At 45.5% G+C, this 20,656-nt stretch overlaps 2 pseudogenes; one reads left to right on the top strand and one right to left on the bottom strand.

Moving 5' to 3' along the window:
• The first annotated feature begins 15,668 nt into the window (after positions 1-15,668).
• On the top strand, positions 15,669-16,295 carry LOC123083680 (2-oxoglutarate-dependent dioxygenase 11-like; annotated as a pseudogene).
• A 1,681-nt stretch (positions 16,296-17,976) lies between these two features.
• LOC123083679 (uncharacterized) lies at positions 17,977-19,525 on the bottom strand (annotated as a pseudogene).
• Between the last annotated feature and the right edge of the window lie 1,131 nt (positions 19,526-20,656).

Below are 20,656 nucleotides of genomic sequence, written 5' to 3'. Positions count from 1 at the left end.
CTCCATGAAGTCTTCTATCGCACCTGGGCTATTATGTCACATCTCTATTTATGGTGAAGAAGATCTGAAGCAAATGGGTTTCAAGGAAGATTTTGACTGGTCTGCTCCTCCACCGAACAAATACAAGAAGGTCAAGGTTCCTTCCTTGGTGGCCATTTCATTTTCTTCATCACGCGACACGGACGAGTAAGAAGACTTGGACGACACTGCGGTAGGCCCTACAATGACACACGGCCCCAACAACGCTGGCGCTCCTCCATCATCATGATATTCTTCAGGGGCATTAGTCCTCATTTTCAACCCTTTTGGTCATTCGATGACAAAGGGGGAGAAATTTGAGTTAGTCTTCAAGCGGGTCTATCTTATATGGGTGTTTTTTTGCTAAGTTACAACTCTCGTTCTTTTGATGACTTTGCTGGATCGAGTTGTAAACATAAACTCTATGGTGGCCTGATACTTTTGCTAAGTTCTTCTACATGCTTATTCCTCATTAATGTTAATGCACGCATGTTGAATTACATCAGTCACCATATTTCATCATGCATTTCAAATTCTTCATATTATATGTCAAATGCGTGTATGAATTACAAGATATAGGGGGAGATCTCCAAGATTATACTCTTCAAGTGTGCATTGCTTCAAAAGTAAATTTCTCACTATGCACATCTTCAGGGGGAGTTCTTCTATATCTTGCAATCAAATTCCTCAATATCAGTATTTACACTTTATATGTTTATCCCCGTTGAAAACTTAATGTATATTGTCATCAATCACAAAAAATGGGGAGATTGTAAGTGCATCTAGTGCCTCTTAGTGATTTTGGTGTATTGAAGACTTATAGGTTAAGCGACTGATGTGTTTGTGAGTGTACACAGGTCTATAAGTCTATGAGGAGTTTGATATTTACAGAGAAAGTCGACACCTAAAAATGAAGTTCTTCAACTGAAGACTTTGGATTTCTGAAGACTTTCTGAAGACTTTCTGAAGACTTTGAAAGTGAAAAAATTGGTGTGACCTTGAAGACTTGGCAATCATTCGAAGAACGTGAAGCGTGAAGACTTTTGTTTTCGTAGTTTCATTTTCTCTTTCTTGAGCCATAGGAAACACCGTACTATTAAAGGGGGTCGAGGAAATACTAAGGAAAAATTTCCATGTGATGCTCAACTCAAAATCCTACACCTACCAATCTCTTCGAGTGAAGCCATTGGAAATCTCATACAGTTCAGTCAATTTCTTCAGTAACAGAGACGAAGTTCTTCTGGTTGCTGAGGAATTTGTTCTGATTGAGGAGTTAGGAATTCGTCAGTGCGGATTTCCTACACAGTGAGGAACAAAGAGGCCGGGACTGAGCAAGGGCGCTGGAGATATTGTGTCAATAGTGGGCATCTTGATGCAGTTGTGCTTGTCGAGGTTGAGGTCAGAAAAATGATTATATCTTTTCCCTATGCATTATTACTGAAAAATATTTCCATACATAGAAATATACTGCATTTCTGGGCATCTAGAAATCTTATTGCTGGTAGATATCATTGCTGTCTGAAATTAAAATTTCCTAGAACATGTGACCATGAGGCTCCAAGATAAAAATAAAATGAAAGTGGATGTTATTATATTATTCAAGGTGGATGATATTAGAAATTTCCCGTTTTATTAGTTGTCGAAGGTGAAGCCGCATGGGTGATGTAGCCGGTGGCTGTAGTGCGGAGTTACAATATATGTTGTATATTACTTTTCTTCTTCTAGGATTGCTGGTCTATTTTGAAAAATGAAATTAGTTATTATAAATCTATTTTGATCAATGAAATGAATATATGTTTGTGTACATCTTGTTCCCGTGCACGACTCGTAGTTGTAAACTTATGCATTTGAGGCTATTAAAGGGAGGCAATTGACGTGCATGTCAAGAGGAGTTATTCTGTGGCAACCCACAGGTATTTAGCTAGATCATCTTAGTCGGATACTAATATCTATTATTATTGTCTTCACCCAGTTCTTGTTTTGGTGCCTTAAAAAATCATCTTAATCAGATACTGATATCACTTATGCAAGAGTCATGTTTGATCATTAAAAGAAATGGCCACGGATCCCCACGGACGCCGCAGACGCCGCCGAACAAAGCAGGATGTGGTCCGTTGCACTGATTGGAGGAGACCGTGCCGGCCGTGCCCTGTTTGGAGGACGGACACAGGTATTAATCTGTTATAGTATGCATGGGCCTCGAAGAACCGAGCAAAGCATCCCATTCATTTCAGTCATTGCATGCGTTTGCTCTGCAGGTTCACCGCCATGGCTATGAGAGGACGCATTTGTGTTCAGTTGTTCGGGCAGAGGAGGCACTTTGTTAAAGCATCAAGTGAATTGAAATGTGCAAATGCTCTTGGTGCCCATTAGTTCTGTCCGCGAGGAAGAAATCATTTTCTTCTTCATAGCTGAGAAACCGGTAAAGAAATTATGTGTCAGGAGCAAGAATCTTTTTCGATGAAAGCTGCTACCTTTCATATATAAATTGCGTTCCTTTTCAAGAAAGAAATCCATAGCCTTGAATCAATAGATATACATAAGTTTTATGCTGATGTTATCTACAATAAGAGTACTTGAAATTGATAGAGTTGCCATTAGATTTTCCGAGAAGAGGCAGACATTATATCACCTGTCCGTTTAATCTTTCTCTGTTTATTATGTTGCTTCTCTTTTTTTGTCTTATTCTTATTCCAATCATTGCATTAGGATTCATTGCCAATTTATTCGGTCTTTATTCAATTTGGATGGTGCTGAACTATTTTTGTGGTACCTGGTACCTTTCATGATCAAGAAGAGCTCACATGTGACTAAATAGACACGGTGTATTGTTTAAGCATGCATACTTGGCCTCTTTGGACTATTAATAGAAGCTTGTGTCTACTTATTTTAGCTTAACGTAGGTTTTGGCACCAAGAAACACTTGCAAATGTATGTCTTCTGGATATAAGTATCTGCTCTAGAAGATAAATATAGATAGCCGTCATAATAACTAGGGATATAAATATTTGCACTAGAAGATAAATATTTATAGCGGTCACAATAATTGAATCTGTTGTGTACTACAATATTTTATTCAGAAGAAGACATGATTATATGTTTTTATGTAGTTTTATTATCTGAGTCGAACTTTCTTAATTTGTAAAAAGATAGTTGTAATTGATTGAAGAAGCGTGTTAGCTGAGAACCGAGGATCCGAGATGTGTGGTAGCTGAGACATGCATTGTTCTCGGTTATTTAAGCACCGTCAGTAGCATAATTAGGTATTCACAGTCTTTTTTTGGGCTGTACGGGCCTGTTTCTTTTGTTTTATAGCTACGGCCCAGCTGTCTTCTATGTGTTTTGGTTTTTTGTACGTGTTCACTTTTTTGGCAGTCTCCTATTTGGCACGAGCAACATGGTGCATACCCCCCTCCCCTCCCTGAGCCCACTGCATACAGAAATTTCGAATATTTTTTAATTCATGATTTTTTCAAATCAGTCAACATTTTTTAAATTTGGGCTGAACATTTTTCGAATTTCAAATTTGTTTATAGAATTGGAAAAATATTCACCATATTTTTGAAGTTGCGAAATTTTTCTTAATTCATGAAATTTTAACAAATTCGTGAATACTTTTTGAAATGGCGTACATGTTTTTTGGAACTCATCAACAAGTTTTTTTTGCATAGGCGAACACTTTTGTTTAATTCGTGAATACATTTTGAAATTAAGAAACAGTTTGTGATGAATTTTTTTTGAATTCATCAATATTTTTTGAATCAATGAACATTTTTTCAAAATTTACGAAATATATTTTTCTAAATCCCAAGCATTTTCTTGAATATTGTCATAAATTCAAGGACATTTTTTGTATACTGAAACTTTTACTTTTGAATCATGTGCATTTTTTTGAATTGATGAACATAGAAAAAATCAATTCATGAATACCAAGTGTGTGTGTGTGTGCGCGCGCGCGCGCGATATGTGAGGAGATGCATGCCCTATATATTTGGTCTTTTGTACATGTTGCGAACATTCTTTTTGGAATTTTCTAAGTTGCACTCCCTATATATGTGAGGAGATGCACTCCCAAAATGTTCACCACATTTTTGAAGTTGCGAACGTTTTCTAAATTCATGAACTTTTTACAAGTTAGAGAATATTTTTTGAAACTGCGTACATGTTTTTTTGAACTCATCAACAAGTTTACTTTTTTGCGTAGGCAAATATTTCTTGAAATTTGTGAAAAACTTTTGAAACTCAGAAACATTTTTTTGTGACGAACATTTTTGAATTCATCAATACTTTTGTTGTAGACACAACGTTTTAGTTTTTAATCATGAACATTTTGTGAATCGATGAACGATTTTTTAAATAAAAAGTCATGGATATTTTAAAATTGACGCATTCTAACATATAAGGAGGCTGGCCGACCCGCCCATTAGAGGGCTCCCTCGATTTCGCATCGTTCTGCCCGTTCGATGGCCTCTGATCTGGTCAACGGCTCGTGTGGCCCGTTCGATTTTGACTGTGTTTGACCCAGCAATCCTGCGTGGAATCCATCTTTAGCGTTGTTGTGTATAGCTCTCAACCTTTTTTCCAAAGAATCAGAGCCAATGACCTTCAGAAGGTTTGGATAGTAAAGCGTTAGCTCATCTGGACATAACTCTTGCCTGCAGAAGGGCCAAAATAGGCAAATTTAACAATTATACCTCATTGAATAATCTTCAGATTTGCACCTCTCCTTTTGCATCAGTATGAGAGAATTGCATCAGTATGAAAGAAGAGGAGAGAAGGAGCTAGCATACCTGCAGAAGGGCCCGTGAGGCTGCAACGTCAGGGCATCTCCAGCCGTTCGGCCCCCCAGGGCGCCTAAATAGAGCGGCCTGGGGGCGTGCCGGCGCTAGTTCGGCCTCTGGGGGCGACCTAGCTCCCAGTCACGCCCCGACGCGCTGGCCCCAGGATGCGGGAAATTTAAACTTGGTCGTTCTCGCTCTCAAAAGACGCCGCAAATTCGGCGATCGGACGTAGTCTGGCATTACAAAAAACAGATTGCCGCCGCCGCAAGTTCGCCTGCGCAACGCTTCACTCGGCGGGCTCGGCTCCAGGCGTTGGCGGTGTCGGAGCTGCTTCGGTGCTGGGCTGCGTCGGCGCGGCTTCGGCACTGCTGGGCGGCGATGTAGAGGCGTCGTTCAGGCTTGGCGTCCGTGTGGTCGTGGGCGTCGTCGGTGTCGTCGGCGTTGCCGTCGGGAGCTCGTTCAGGATGAGGCCGCGCTGCACCAGGCACCACGCCTTGAGCTTCTCGTCGTTGCTCTGGAGCATGTCCACCCCGCCCATCAGAAAAGCCATGTCGGTGTTCCTCTTCTTCACGGCGACGTTCGTCCGGAGCAGATCGAGCTTGATGGCGTTGTTCTTCATTAGCGACGACCACCGCGCCTCGGTTTTCTCTTCGCGTAGGACGGCCCGGGCCTGGGCGTCAGCGAGGCAATGCTCGATGGACTCCTGCACTCGCGCGGTTGCCGCGTCGGCGTTTTTCCCCTTCTTTGCCAATTTGTGGCCGTCCGGCCGCCCCTCTGACGCGCCCGGAGTTGTCGCGTCCGGCTTGTATGTCTCCTTGGCCTTGTCGAGGGCACGTCGGGCTTCCATGGCGGCGCCCTCGGCTTCCTCTGCTTCGGCTGGGCCACGGCGCCAGTCGCGGTTGCCGCCGCGCGCGGCATGGCGTACTTCTTCGGCGGCATGGCGGCGACTGGAAGGCGAGCGGGAGGGGGAGGGGGTTTGGCGGGAGAAAGGGAGAGAATGGCGGGAGGAAGGCGAGCGAGCGGGAGAGATGCGAGGGAAAAGCATCAAGAAACGGCGGGAAAAGGCCCTCGGGTCACCTCCAGGGCGGGCCCACGCGCCTTTTTCGCTTGTGCCGGCTCCCCAAGCGCCCCCAGGGCGCCGGGTTCGGCCTGGGTCCGCCGGCACCAGTTTTGGCCCGAGCCGGCAACAAACGGGCTTCTGGGGGCACGACTGGGGCCTTTTTTTGGCGCTGGCGCGGCAAAATCGCCTAGGGAGGGCCTGTTGGGGGCGCGGCTGGAGATGCCCTCACAACAAGGAAGCGGGGGCCCTTGCACCATCATCAAATCACCCCTAAAGCTGAAGCAGCCCACGTTCGATGCATACGTCAGCATCTTGCTGCTTCCCTCATCTAGTCGACGACAATGTAGAGGCATCCCCGACAGCCTGTGGCAGCGTCTATCCCTCGCTCCAGATCAAGAATCTGGGAGGATATGATGAGATGGTGGTCTCCCTGTCGCTCACCGGTGCTCGTTGAGGGCTACGAGGTCCCTGATGGCTACTCCTCCAACGCTGGCCCTCCTGCTGGTCGTCCTTCTCCCTGGCGGCGGCTGGTTCAACGCGGGGGAGCGGCGGACGCGGCGTCCTTCTCTTGCTCCATGGCGGTGGCTGATTCGACGCGGGGGAGCGGTGGATGCGGCGTCCTTCTCTCGCTGCCCGCTTTTTCTCTGGGTGCTCCACGCGCACGGCGAGCTCCCGCAGTTCGGTGTCTTGCTCTGCATCGCCGCGACGACCGGCGGCACGAAGAGGAGGGAGGGGCTCGCGGCGCGTGGGAGGGGTGGTGGGGACGGACGGGGGAAGGAAGGGGTGCGGCACCAGGAGGCTAGTGTTCGTGGGAGGGGATCGGGGAAGAGAGCAGAGAGTGCGGGCGGAGGCGCGAGTGCGGGGCTCGAGTGCGGGCGGAGGGAGCGGCTAGGGTTTCTCCATGGGCGGGCTGCCTTTTATACCCAAAGGTGAAAAGACTAAAATGCCCTCGGTGGGGCACAAAATTTGCAGGCGGTGGCACGAGTACTGTTCATAGCGATTTAAATGCGATGTGGAGGCCTTGGTCCTGCCTAGCAGTTCTTCCGGGTTTATATGTTCAATGTTCAATTTGGCCGTGCTCCTGTTCTGACAGTAAGTGCCTCAGGTTCCACGAAGAAAGGCGTGTCCGTCAGTTTGTGGGTCATACAACCTCAAGAGCCCCAAATCACCTAGTCTTTGCTTTCATGTCTCGTGAATAACAACTTTCTCCAACCTCTGATGATGGTAGTGTTCGCACACGAACACGTCAACATGTACCTCCGGCGTCGAGCGCGGTACGTAAGACACCTCGCCCGAGGCGCGAGTCATAGGAGAGTGGCGAGAGCTTTTGAGACCCGAAAACACCGCACGCCCGCGAGGGACCCCGTCGGGGAGTGCGGCGGTTATGAGTTGCCCTAGATCGGTTCAACCACCCCTACAACCTTGGGATTCGCAGCTCTCCAACATGAAAAACGACTAAGAACGAGGAAGAGACAAAACGTAGATGAAAAAGTGACTAGTGTGTTGTGTGGGTGTCGTTGTTTCAATCGGCAGTCACCCCCTCATCACTGGCGGAGCTATGCACATCTCTGCAGGGGCCGTGGCCCCCCTGTCTAGGCTAATTTAGATTAGAATTTTTTTGTATTATGTTTTAGATTGGAAAAAATGGAGCTTTGGTTTGGACTTCCTATGCAAGGAAAGATTCCGATTCACGTCCAAAACCCTAGTTTGGGTCTAACTCGGAATTTGAACTTTCCAAAACTATCTGGTTTAAAAGCTAGCTGCACGTTGCGGGTCACTTTTGAGGTAGTAAAGGACCTCGGTTGGAAATGACTCCAAAATCATATTTATTCGTTTTGACAAGACAAACAGTTTTTATGTTGAACGTTTTTTGACTAGAAGCCATCTCGAGAGCCAAATTGCTCTCGCAAAATAGGCAATCAATGGCACTACCCATCAGACATCAGCTATATGGGTATCTGATGGGGTGCGGCACAATTTGCTTGTGGTACGGCTGCAGTTTAATTTTTTTTAAACGAGGCAAAAGACTTGCCATTTTCATTCATTAAGAAGGAGTGAGAATTGCCCGGTTAATTGACGGAAAACCGGGCTAAAACCGATACAATCCAACCCATATAGCATGGGAACCACCGGCCAACCTGGCCACCGACATGGGATCACGGAGCTACAAAGAGGATAGCTGCACCGAAAACATGAAGGCACATGCCAACACAAGGCCACACGCGCGAACAACTGACAGCTCCGACTCTGACGACGATCATCACAAGGGAATATGCAGGACTTGCGTCGACCGTGCCCGCCGAAGCCGACCACCGAGCGCCTGTCATCGTCACCGCATGGACAACTCCACCGCAGCTCCGACTTCAAGCAACCAAGCAACCAACGGAAGAACACCTCGGACACGCCGGTAAGATCCGACTACCGAAGCCCGAGCCGCGACCAAAGCTCCTCTCGACGCCATCATCGTTGCCAAACAGAAATCAGCGCCCCCGAGATGGCCGCCTCAGCAAACTACGTGGCGAAGATGCCGCAAACCACGCGGCGAAGATGCCGCAACCCACGCGGCGAAGATGCCGCCATCCACTGGTCTCCAGGTTGTGGCCGGCTCCGAGACGATGCCCCCAAGGAGGAAGAAGACGTGAAGGCGCCTTCATCGCCCGATCTCGAAGATCTGATGTTTCCCTCCGGAGCCAAGGCCGCGGGGAGGGGGGAGGAGCACCACACAACAGCAACGCTTCCAAGAAAGAGCACGACGCCCACGGGCGTCGCCGTCGCTAGATCCGGCAGAGGCCGGACATAGGATTTCTCCCGGAGATGCTCAACCACCACCTGCCCGCATCAACGCAGCCAACGAACCCCATCCTGCCGAGGCCGACCTCGAACTGGCCGTGGGATCCCGAGACCCACCACGCCCAGATGCGCGCACCACCTCCCAGCCGAAGCCGCTTCCACCAAATCCGGGGCCGCCGCCCCGACAGCCACCACCATGCCGGGCTAGCAAACTGGCCAGCTCGTCAGCACCAAGCCGGAAAGGGGGGCCGCCACCCCGCCCCAACCCGCCGAGCAGGGCTGCCGGGCCGAAGCCGGAGCAACCCACTGCAGCCGCAACACCGTCGGGAGGAGCCTCATCAAGCAGCCAGGAGCCGCCGACCGCATCCCAATTCGCCGGATCCACGCGCCAGGAGCCGCCGGAGCGCCGCCAATCGCCATGCCGTCCCCGCCAGATCCCGTTGAGGGGCATCAAGGCCGCACCCGACGCACGCGCCGCCATGCCCCTCGCCGCGCCAGCACCACCTGGCCGCGCCCGCTCGCGCACCGCGCGCCGCCACCCCGCGCTGCCTCGCCGCGCCGCCCCGAGCGCCAGCGCGCCCGAGCTCCCCCTGGAGCGGCCGGCCCGCGCTGCACCATCTCGAGCGGGAGGAGTAAAAGGAACCCCCCGCCGCCGAGCCGCGCGGGCTTCGCCCGGCGATTCCTGCCGGCGGCGGCGGGGTGTGGCTAGTGGGGGCGGCTAGGGTTCGCTCCTGGCCGCTCGCGGGGGGCTGCAGTTTAATGGCTTTAACTTGTGCATACAACCTTGGATTATGACATGTAGCATATTTTTTGTTGTTGTGTAGCATCATGAGCAAATCTATGACTAGATGCAGGTATGATTAGGGTATATAGTGATATGCGGCATTGGGCGTATTTGCGGGGTGATTACTGGATGTATATGCGGCATTGGACGTATGTGTGGGGTGACTAGATGCACGTATGATTAGGTCGATGTACATCTAGCAATTCATTAATAAAGTTAGCTCTTTCACAAAGCAAGGATTGATGCACCTACTCACATTGAGAGAGAGTTTTTAAGTTAAATCGGTTTTTCACTTACCCTTTTGTTCTTTTACTTTCAAATAATGTTTATTGCAGACGAGAATCCATCTGCATACGGGTTCCCTTGGCCATCATTCGACGATCAAACCATCGATGACCTAGAAGTAATGAGCACGGGGCGGCGTCCGGTGGCGGTGACCTCTGCACCATGTGGCCCTGCCTCCTCAAACACCCCGAAACCCATCAGGAGCCTCAAACCCCCCTAAAACCACCAGGAGCTCAAAACTACCGTGCAGATGTCATAGTAAAAATATAGCGACCCAGGCGAGCAGTATGGACCGATGGAGCTTGATGAAATGATTCAAAAAAAAGTTGAGCAACCATCAAAGGGATATGGTGTGAATCTTCTCTGGTTGGTTATACGCAGAGAAGATAGAATATTTTTCTTTGGGTATAAGCCGAGAAGATACACATAATAATAGTTCATATTCATCACAGTGTGCAATGATGATTCAAGCTTACCGCTTTTAGACGACACGGCTATTTAAGGCGCTCCTCGCGCGGCGAGGTGGGACTAAACCATTGTCGAGTTTGTTTTATCAAAAACTTGGCAAATCCTGCAATTTTTTAAAAAATGAAAAAAGGAAAATGTTTACCAAGTGTCGAAAGTCGGCAAAGATGTGACCCCTGGATTTTCTATTTAAAAAAATGAAAAATGGAAAATGCCTGTCGAGTCTCCATTAGACGAAACCCGGCAAACAAAGGCCGCCGTCACGGCTCCGTCGCTTGCTCTACAGCAAGGCCCACCGGCCAGGCTTTGCCAAGTTTTTTTCCTTGCCGGAACTCGGTGAACTTGAGATTCTGCCGAGTTTATTTAGTTCGCCGAGTCGTTTTTCGTTGGAACTTGGCAAAGCCAGAGTTTTGCCAAGCAGTTTATCACTGCCAAGTTTAATTTTGAACCAAGCTGTAGTTTGGCGAGTTTCCGATAAAATGGACTCGGCGAAGTTCTGGAAGTCAGGAAAAAACCAGATTCTAAGGCTAGCCATAGTGGGGGTAATTTAGGTAGTAACTTAACACATCGCAAGACGATTTTGCTTATGTGACAAGTATTTAATGAGGAAAGAGGTGCTTGTGGTACGCTTTCCGAGGTAAAATGAGTCTATGAGCTAATAAGGGGTTGTTTGGTTCCAGGGACTTTTTTGTGTTGGGACTAGAAAAAGTCCCTAGCAAACCAAACAGGGTGGGACTTTTTTGAGACTTTTTGCTAAAAGTCCTTAGAAGTACCTCCTTGAGAGTCTTTTTCAAAAAGTCCTAGGGACTAGAAAAAGTCCTAGGACTAGAGAACCAAACACCACCTAAATGAAGCAATCTATGACACTACTATTATGTTACTTTGCACTGGAAAAATAGTAACTTAGACTAATGTCATATGCATGACACTCGTATAAGTTACTCCTCATTATGATCAGCCTAATAGTGACGAGCTGCCGACATGCATGACAATTTTGGCCCACCGGGACGTACGGGAATGCATGCGAGAGTCAGATATTTTGGGAGCACCAACATCAACATATATGGCCCACAAAAGAAGAGCCCCTCTCGTCTTTCAGGAAAACATCGCGAACGAGTGGCTGCCGACGGCGAGCTGAGCAGCTCGCCGCCTCCCATTCCCCTGGTCACTGTCGTCGCCCCAAGGCCATCGCTGCTGCCACTTCCGGCAACGCAACGCAAGCAACGAGATCGATCGACCTCCACTCCGTCTCCGACAATTAGCCAGCAAAATTATGCCCATCAGGTAATTATTACCGTCGTTTAATTAACCTTCTCATGTCGATCGATGACGTACTCTTTGGTTGGTTGGTGCATCAGATTCAGACCCAATACTCTGGTACTACTACTATATAGCTAGATGTAAATAAATATCAGATCCAATATACTGATAGTAGCTAGCTAGTAAATGTGTGTGTGTGTGTGTGTATAGATGCCAGATTATATACTTATTATTCTTCTTCTGTTTCTCCCACTTGATTTAAGTGGCATATATAGCCCGCTATTTACCCACGACTAGAACAAAATGGCTGCGTCCGACGAGACATATATCTCGCTGATGCGCACAACAGTGCAAGAGCTGGGGTCAGACGAACCAGGACCAATGGCCCGCAAGGCCCGGCCAGTGCCCTGGCCTCACGAACCGGGACAGATGCATCTTTTGGTTCCGGTTGTGAGTGAACCGGGATTAATGCCTTTACCTAGGCCTCAACCAAAGACCTGTTTTCTACTAGTGTAGCTGTTACAGTATATGATATACTACAATGTACCATCCCCTAAGCAACACCTGCTATACATCAGACGAACTGGGTCCATGGTTCGTGGATGAAAGGTATGGTTTCGTCCTCCGACATCTTAGTCACGTGGTGGTGCTGGATCTGGAGTTCGATGGCGTGTCCGCGGTGTTGCCCCAGTCTGATTCGTTCAAACATAATGGTTTCACCTTTGGTGAATCATCTTGAAGGTCCGTAAAGCTACATATCAGCGATGGAGCCGCGTCAACCTCGGGTATGGAAATAATCCGTCATTTTTCTCCTTTGGTTGTTGTCATTGTTGAGGAAATAGTTAATTGGTAGTCGCTTGGTTGGCTCACGAGTAGGGGATTACTAGGCTAACCGGTAAGTTAATGAATTAATTGGACGATCTATCAGCTTATCGGCTACTCATGAACCTATGAGTAGGGATTAATTGGCAAGTTAACTGGTTAATCAGACGAATTCTTAAACAAGGGTGGCTGCTATGGTGTTGTCAGAGACAAGTGGCGAGTGTTGGTGTCGAGCTCAAAGGATTCCTCATTCTTGTTTGTAATTTTACTTCTTGGCAGGTGTTCTTTTGTGCAAAGACTAGCGTTATGTTGTCTTTTCAATTTTGTCTTGTCGATATATACATGGCTTGTACTATGTTTTCATAATATATAAATAAGACACATATTATCATGCAAAAAGAATTTATTAGAATGGAACAATAAGGCTACGTTTGATTGCTCGGTATTTCTAGAGTTTTAGGAGAATACCATGTTTTTTTTTAGAAAACTTGATTTTAAATACTTTGACGTGTTTGGCTTCGACAATTACTGCAGTTTTATGAACCATGGTTTTTTGGTGCATATGAGAAAGAGGTCCCAACCTATTTTTTCTAAACTGAGAAATGCTCGCTCAAGTCCATCTTTCTGGCCGTTGATCTCTTCAATCATTGACTATTGTGCTAACGCAAGAACAGATAGCCTGTAGATTAGATTGTGCTAGACGTTTGATCCTATTGGATAGCGCACGTACACATACGTCAACTTAGCACATCCGCATGCGTGGAGGTCTAGATCGATTGATACTTGAGCATAGTTGTACAGAGCAGGCTAAGCTAGCTAGCCGATCAATTTCATGCGTACAAAGGTTAGAGGTACAAGATAACTCTACTACAGATCCTAGCGTCTAAGAGATAGGACTACATGCAAGCGGCGGCTGTTAATTTACATAGGCTGATCTCGTAGTTGTATAACACTTGAGTGTAGCTCATTTTGGTTCAGCTAGCTATCTTCAGGATTATCTATGCAATGAGTAGTCAAAAGTCAAAACCAGAAAACTGAGAAAAACCGTACCTGCCAAACACGTTGGTAGTTTTGCTAAAACAAAGAAAAAAGTGGTTTTTAAAAACCATAGTATTCATTTCTCACACATTGAAATACTGAGGTTTTTAATTACTATGATTTGGAAAAACTGTGTTGCCAAACAGAAATAATTACCACCGTAGCCTACCGGCGAGAGCCACTTTGCATAACCATGCATTTAAAAAAAAAGGTTCTGACCATCATTCAAAGAAACATTAAAAAAAATCCTCAACTTCATCTAAAAAACATTGCAGAAGGTTGCTCACCGTGGCCAACCAACTTGCGCCATGTGGCATAGCTGGTTGGCCACCAATCTCCCGATGCTTAATGGGTTGGATTCTTTTTGCATAGTATTTTCTATCACAGCTTCATCACATTTTTAGGACCAAGGAGCATATATTTGAAGAAAAAACAGAAGAAGTGTCCAGATCTCTTTAACTCTCCATTGCTCAAGGTAGAAGGTACTACTGCCCATGCTGCCCTCGCAGCCGTGGTGGCCCAGCCGCCGCCCAAACATGCCAACTCCGCCTTCACGCCGGGCGCTCAGGGTCGCCATCGTGTCTCAGCCAGAGATCCCCTCGCAGAGAGAGGAGATCCCGCCATACGCCGTCCGCAGGGCGAGCTTCGCTCGCCGGCCTCCTCTGGCGGCGGCGGGGAAGCAGGGAGGGAGGGATGGTCGGGGTGGTGACGGCTAGGGTTCGCCCGAGGCGCCCCCTGAAGGCGATGCAAGCAAGTCTCTTAAAATTGAGGGATAATTTCACTTCCCTGGCTTATGCATCACCTAAGGATGCACAGAACTTATTTAAGTATGAGGACTAGGATATTTTAGTCCCCTGGTCATCAATAAATGCGCGAGTACCTTAATAAATTTGTGTGGTCTCATGATCTGAAATTATACAGCCTAGTTAGCTCTTGGGTACTAGCTAGCTTCATAATGAACTCCGATTGCACTCCTTGAGATATCTTATTAGGCATCTTTTGATATACGGATGCTTTTGTACAAGGTGACTTACATAACAATGCAAGTGATAAATCTGCAACTGTGTAGTCGCCTGGTAATGTGGAGTAGCCAGCATTCATCAGCGAAAAGAATGAAAAAGAATGGCATTGTGATGATCCAGATCTCAAGTTTCCATAGATGGATAACCATAGATGGACAAGATTCAGATTTGCATTTTGGACACACACACACGCGCGCGCGCGGGGGTCTGTATTCTGTACACCCACCGACACTGACCGTGCAACTATAAAAAATATAGAGAAAACCATACATGCAATTTAATAAACACCTTTCTAGTGACTAATTAGGTGAAATAGGGCATATGCGAGTCAGATATTTTGGGAGCACAAGACATACATATATGGCCGACAAAGAAGAGCTAGCCCTCTCTCTCGTCTCCCCTTTCTCCAGAGAAAGAATCGCCAACGTGCGGCTGTCACTGGCTGCAGACGGCGACGGCGGACTTAGCACCTCACCTCAGGTCGCCGCCGGCCTCCTCCTGCCCCAAGGTCCTCCTCCAACAGCTCGCTGCTGCCACTTCCGTCAACGAGATCGACCTCCACTTGGTCTCCGACAAAGATCGAGCAAGCAAAACACATCAGGTAATTATGCTCCTCATTTCTATTTCCTACCTAGCGTGCGTTCTAGACTGTTTTGTTGGTGGCTGCATCAAGAATCCAATCCAATAGAGATGTAAATATCAGATCTAATAGACTGATAGCTAGAGATGTACATCATGGCTACAGTTTCCGCAATCGGTGCTGAATCAATAAGCAATAATCACTTAGCACGGTCATATACTATTGTAAATCTGTACTGCTTCTTTTATTCTTCATTTAAAAAAATGCGGTTATTTTTGCAAATATATATGGATGTTAGTTGTTAAATGTCAATTGTCAAGTATATTTATATATGTTATATAGATGACGGATTGTATGCTTATTTTTTTTCTTCTCATTTTCTTCTTCTGATTTATGCTGAAAAGCACAATATGGATGCTATAGCATTTCATAATTTTTTGTACGAGCTGCCATTAAGTGGCATAGAGCCTTCTATTTGAAACTTTGGTAAGTATCCAAGACTACAACAGAATATGACTACGTCTAACGAGACGGATATGTCGCTGGTGCGGACAACGCGCGGTGCAAGAGTACATGGTTGATGAGATGCTGGTCGCTGATGAGATGCCGGAGCCCATCCCTCTGATCGATCTTAGCCGGCTGACGGAAGCCGACGAGGCCGACAAGGTCCGAGCGGCTCTACAGACCTGGGGCCTCTTCCTGGTGAGTGTGTGCACCCTTAATTAGTTTCTAGCTAAAATTATTCAATTTTTGCTGAGTTTTTTGTCCAGGCAAGAGGCAACCAACCATGGAATCGAGGAGTCCCTTATGGATGCCATGATGAGTGCGTCGAGAGACTTCTTCAGGCAACCGTCCGAAGAAAAGCAGAAATACAGCAACCTGATAAACGGCAAGCACTTTGAGATGGAAGGCTATGGAAATGACAAAGTAGTGACCACCCAGGATCAGAGCCTGAGCATTTGAGAGTGGAGCCAGAAGACGAGAGGAATTTCGCCAAGTGGCCCACTCACCCGGAATCATTCAGGTTAATTACCTACTCCTTTATCCTCCGTTTCAAAATGTAAGGTGTATTAATTCTGGAGTCATTCTTTCTACATACAGGGATTTGCTACATGAGTATGCATAGAAAAACCAAGAGAACAAGAGACCTTATATTGCGATCAATAGCCAAGCTCCTCGACCTTGATGAGGATTACTTCGTCAACCAAATATCAAATAAGGCTATTGGGTTTGCTAGATTCAACTACTACCCTCCATGTCCTAGACCTGACCTAGTTTTGGGCAGGAGGCCTCACACTGATGGTGGTCTCCTTACCGTACTTTTGGTCGACCACGACGTCGGTGCTTGCAAGTTGAGAGAGGCGGGAAATGGTACAATGTTCCAGCCAAGCCTTATACTCCCTCTGTTCCTAAATATAAGTCTTTTTAGAGATTCCACTACAAACTACATACGGATGTATATAGACATATTTTAATGTGTAGATTCACTCATTTTGCTCTATATGTAGTCCATAATGAAATCTCTTAAAAGACTTATATTTAGGAACAGAGGGAGTACGTTGGTGATTAACGTAGCAGACTGCATGGAGGTATATATGAAGCTAACTAAGCACCTGCTCTCTTGAATAATATATCTACAATCAACAGTGTTGTATATCATATATATTTTCTGAATCCTAGAATGTCCCTATGTTATATATCTTTTGTATGTAAATAAATATTTGATGCCTGCAGATAATGACCAACGGAATCTTTAGGAGCCCGCTTCACAGGGTGGTGACGAATGCCGACAAGGAGAGGCTTTCACTAGCCAGGTTTTATGCTGTGGATGCGGAAACGGTGCTGGAGCCGGCGCCTAGTTTGCTGGATGAACCGACCACCAAGATATGGGAAAATCAAGGCCAAGGCTTTCGTTTCTTTTTCTCGACTGAAAACTTCTTAGTTGGGCTCTTTGAATGTTAGTTATTCGTACGTCAAGTGAAGAGATTCATCAAGACCCTGAAATAAAAATAAAAGTTCAAAGTTTTAATTAGTTTATTTACAGAGTTTTATCAGGGATTGCCTATATAAGGATAATAAATTAAGAGATGGTTTATGTTCTGTGAGTGAGGGTTTTATCTGTAATATAATCGCCTTCTTCAATTCAATGCTTAGCTAACAACCAGATTGTTTGGTGCTGCTGTATTGTGTGTGTTTTCTAACTTGTATGTATTTGTCTTGAGTTCAAAAGAATGTTTGGGAAAAGTATTTGATAGTATCTACATAATTTTGTGCGGGTAATATATACATTTGATTACGTGGATGTTGTTGTTGTTTGTGAAAAAAAAATCTCATCTTCTGTTTTTAGAGAAAAATAGACTCGTTCAACTATTTGGTGAGCTCAAGAAAATCTATCTGAATTCTTTCATACAGTAACATCGTCTACTTGAAGATTGAGCGATTCTGAATTTTATTGCCAGAATTTCAGTGCACGAAGACCGTGGAACTCACCACCAACTATCGTGATACTCAATGGACAAAGATCGAGTGATTCTTGTCTTGTGATGAACCAGGAGTCCCAGAAAAAAACTGCATGCATTCGGTCGCTCGAAACAGTGCAACTACTAAGTTTGTCAAACTGCATGCGATGAGGGGTCTGTACTAGTTATCAAAACATTGAACAATTTGTAGTGTTATTATTGGGCCTAGCCCACTTACTGTTTACCATAATCCTTCGGAAATCTCATAGGTCCATATGGCCCATTCATGCATGACAAGTGGGGTAAGGAAGTTTAGTCTTAACCCCATTAATGGAAAATTGCTCATATATTCTACACATAGTAGAAAAGATCTCCATGATAATTTCATGAACACAAGTGATCTTCACCATTCCATTTTGTTTTGATACTTGTTAGACTCGTGAAAACGAATATATCAATGATCTTCACAATTTTTGTGGTCCTTGGACTCTATTCATTTTGTATTTCTTGATGAAAGTCTTCTTTTCGTCATAAACAATTCATGCATCACTATTTATTTTCTAATAGAGTACAATATGGTAAGCGTGATAAAGTTTCTCTGCAAAAGGTACAAACATTATTTTGCATTGATTGATAAGATAATTGTGCTGATAAGTAAACCAACAAGCTTACAAAAATATAACATTACACCACAAATAGATACCACACTTCTTCCTTATTGCCACAACATAGAAACATGGAAGACATACAGGGTGTGACGCAACACCCAGGGACGTACTAGGTTGAAACGGGTGAACGCACGTAAACCCCGAGCGCCTCCACGTATTTACCAGCGCACACAAAGAAACCCACGATGTTCTTATTGTCCTGCACAGGAACACTGAAAGTGGTGCTCTGTGTTTCTCCGAAGGGACCGTACGTGCGGACATTTGTGGTAATGGTGAGGGGATGCTATAGCATTATATTCGACATTATCTTCTGCGAAGACACCAACTGTCCCAGAGACTTCCTTAACGATCTCTGAAGCGGCAAGCTCGATCTGTATGCAAGAGAAGAGATCATCAAGTTAATAGAATTGCATGTAGGAATCACATTACAAGTGCTTACATATGAAAAAATATCAGTTAAACGGATGAACCCACCGTGTCTTTGTTATCCCCACGTGGGCCACCCCACGGGCCAACGTTATATGGTTCACCAGCTTTGTCAATGAAGGAAAATGCAAGTGAATCAATGACAACACCGTGGCGGATGGTGCTGCGCTCTAGACGTTGCGGTGTCGTGGGGATGTCGAGTAAGTCGCACTTATTTTACCCCAAGGGCGATCTTGGCGATGACGCTCCCGTCACCTAGAGAAAGCTGGTCGGACTCGGGTGTTGTTAAAACAAGCTAGAGAATGGACATACTAGAGTAGCTAGGTAGGCGCGGCCTAGCAACACACCAGAGGTCTTAAGAAGGAGAGGCACATAGCACGAACATGAAGCTCGATCCTAGCGTTTCTCTCGGATTGTTGGGTCTTCTTGAAGGCGATGACACCTTGTGCATATTACAACCTCTCCGGTCCCACCAACGATTGCCCATTCACCGTTGTGGGCAGTGCCTTGAAAGTCCCCCATCACCTTGAAACTAGAACCTGTAAACCTATTCCAAGTATATAGACATAGTTGACCGATTTTCAAGATGAACAGTATTTTCTTTACGGTGTTTGAATTGCATAAACCCTATTATGGCTCCAGTGCAAACTTAATAATGCGGTAAAATTTCAAAGAGAGTAGTTAAGCAGACAAAAATAATAATTCACCTCTGATGACGAAGACATGTTGAAACATAGAACCAGTTCTCTTTGGCCATGCTAGCCCCGAGGTTGCAAACCTTGAGCGTGCGCGACAAGGTTTGCCATTGTGGCCAGGACCATCGATACACGGTCCAGTCATTAGCAGCGAGGATTCGAAACACTTGGGGCGCTTCTGACTCAACTATGACTGCCTGGTTAGCATCTGGGCTTTTCTGGACGTTCTGGTAGGCGTACAAGTGGAAGAAGAAGCTCCTTGTGCTGGATCATCTCATGGCAGCTGGAGCCGGATTGGAAGTAGGAAGGGTTTGCCCCCTTGGCAGCAGGCGTGTGGTGGTGGTCTCCAAAGGTGAAAGACTGAGGCGACATTGTGGCTTATAGCTAGGATTATGTGTGTGTTGTGTGCGTGTGTAGTAGTTTGTAACTTGGTACCGATGGATGGATGGGAAAGAGCCTATTTATAGATGTTCAACACAAGTGGTTGATACGTGCTTCTCAAATTTAATCACCGACTAAGCATGTGCACTCATGAATCACGCTCGTACGTTTCTAATACTTTTTCTATTTTATATTAGTTGTCGCTTAAATGATGTATCTAGCACTGAAATACGTCTAGATGCATCCGTTTCAGTGAAAACTAATATGAAACAGAGGGAGCAGTACATTATGACTGGAAATGACACTGGTGCACGTACATTACTATATTGTATTGATGACGCCATCAGGCATGACATCACTAAGTGGTCGATGCATGCATATTTATATGCACTCTGAGAGCTTTAATTATTAATCAATGTGCCAACGACCCAAACAGTGTGAACAATATACACGAGATAAAGCTCAGATCCGATTGCTCATCGAGCAACTAATAATTAAGTCCATAAATATCACCCGCTCACCTCCGCATCAAAGACCATAACTAATACTCGTCGACCTTCAGGGTTCCTTTGATTCAATGGAATTCCATAGGTTTTTCTTTTTGAGCAGTTGATTCCTAAGAACTTTGATCTTTTATTTAGAGGATGGAAATTTTTGGGATTTATTTTCATTTTGAAAGAAAATTTTCATCCACTCAAAGATTTTAGTAGAATTCCCGTGTTTTCATGTGCTATCAAACACTCTTCCATCTAAATTCCGGTTTTTCTTTCTTTCTTTCTACAAAATACAAGAGGACATGGCACTCTATTTTTGTGTCTTGAGAATCATGCGAATCAAAAAACCTTCAAATTGTTCAGTAATATCGCATGTATATATCTGAATGCGGACCATCTAATTAAGATAACACCCACCCACCTCAAACTGTCCCTGATAAGTGTTCAATGGGCTGGGGCCGGATGACTGAAAAACACTAAATGAGCCACCGCATCCCTACCCATACTTGATGGTACAAAATGGCACCACCAATTAAGTATCATCAATTTTTGTTACTACTACCCTCATCGTTCTCCAGCATTCCTTCATGATATTTTTAACTTTGCAAATCCATGGTAGGATTACTAA

Source organism: Triticum aestivum, chromosome 4A, assembly GCF_018294505.1.
Source record: "Triticum aestivum cultivar Chinese Spring chromosome 4A, IWGSC CS RefSeq v2.1, whole genome shotgun sequence".
NCBI lineage: Eukaryota > Viridiplantae > Streptophyta > Magnoliopsida > Poales > Poaceae > Triticum > Triticum aestivum.
The sequence above is the reverse complement of the archived record's forward strand: the minus strand, read 5'-3'. Positions and strand labels throughout refer to the sequence as shown.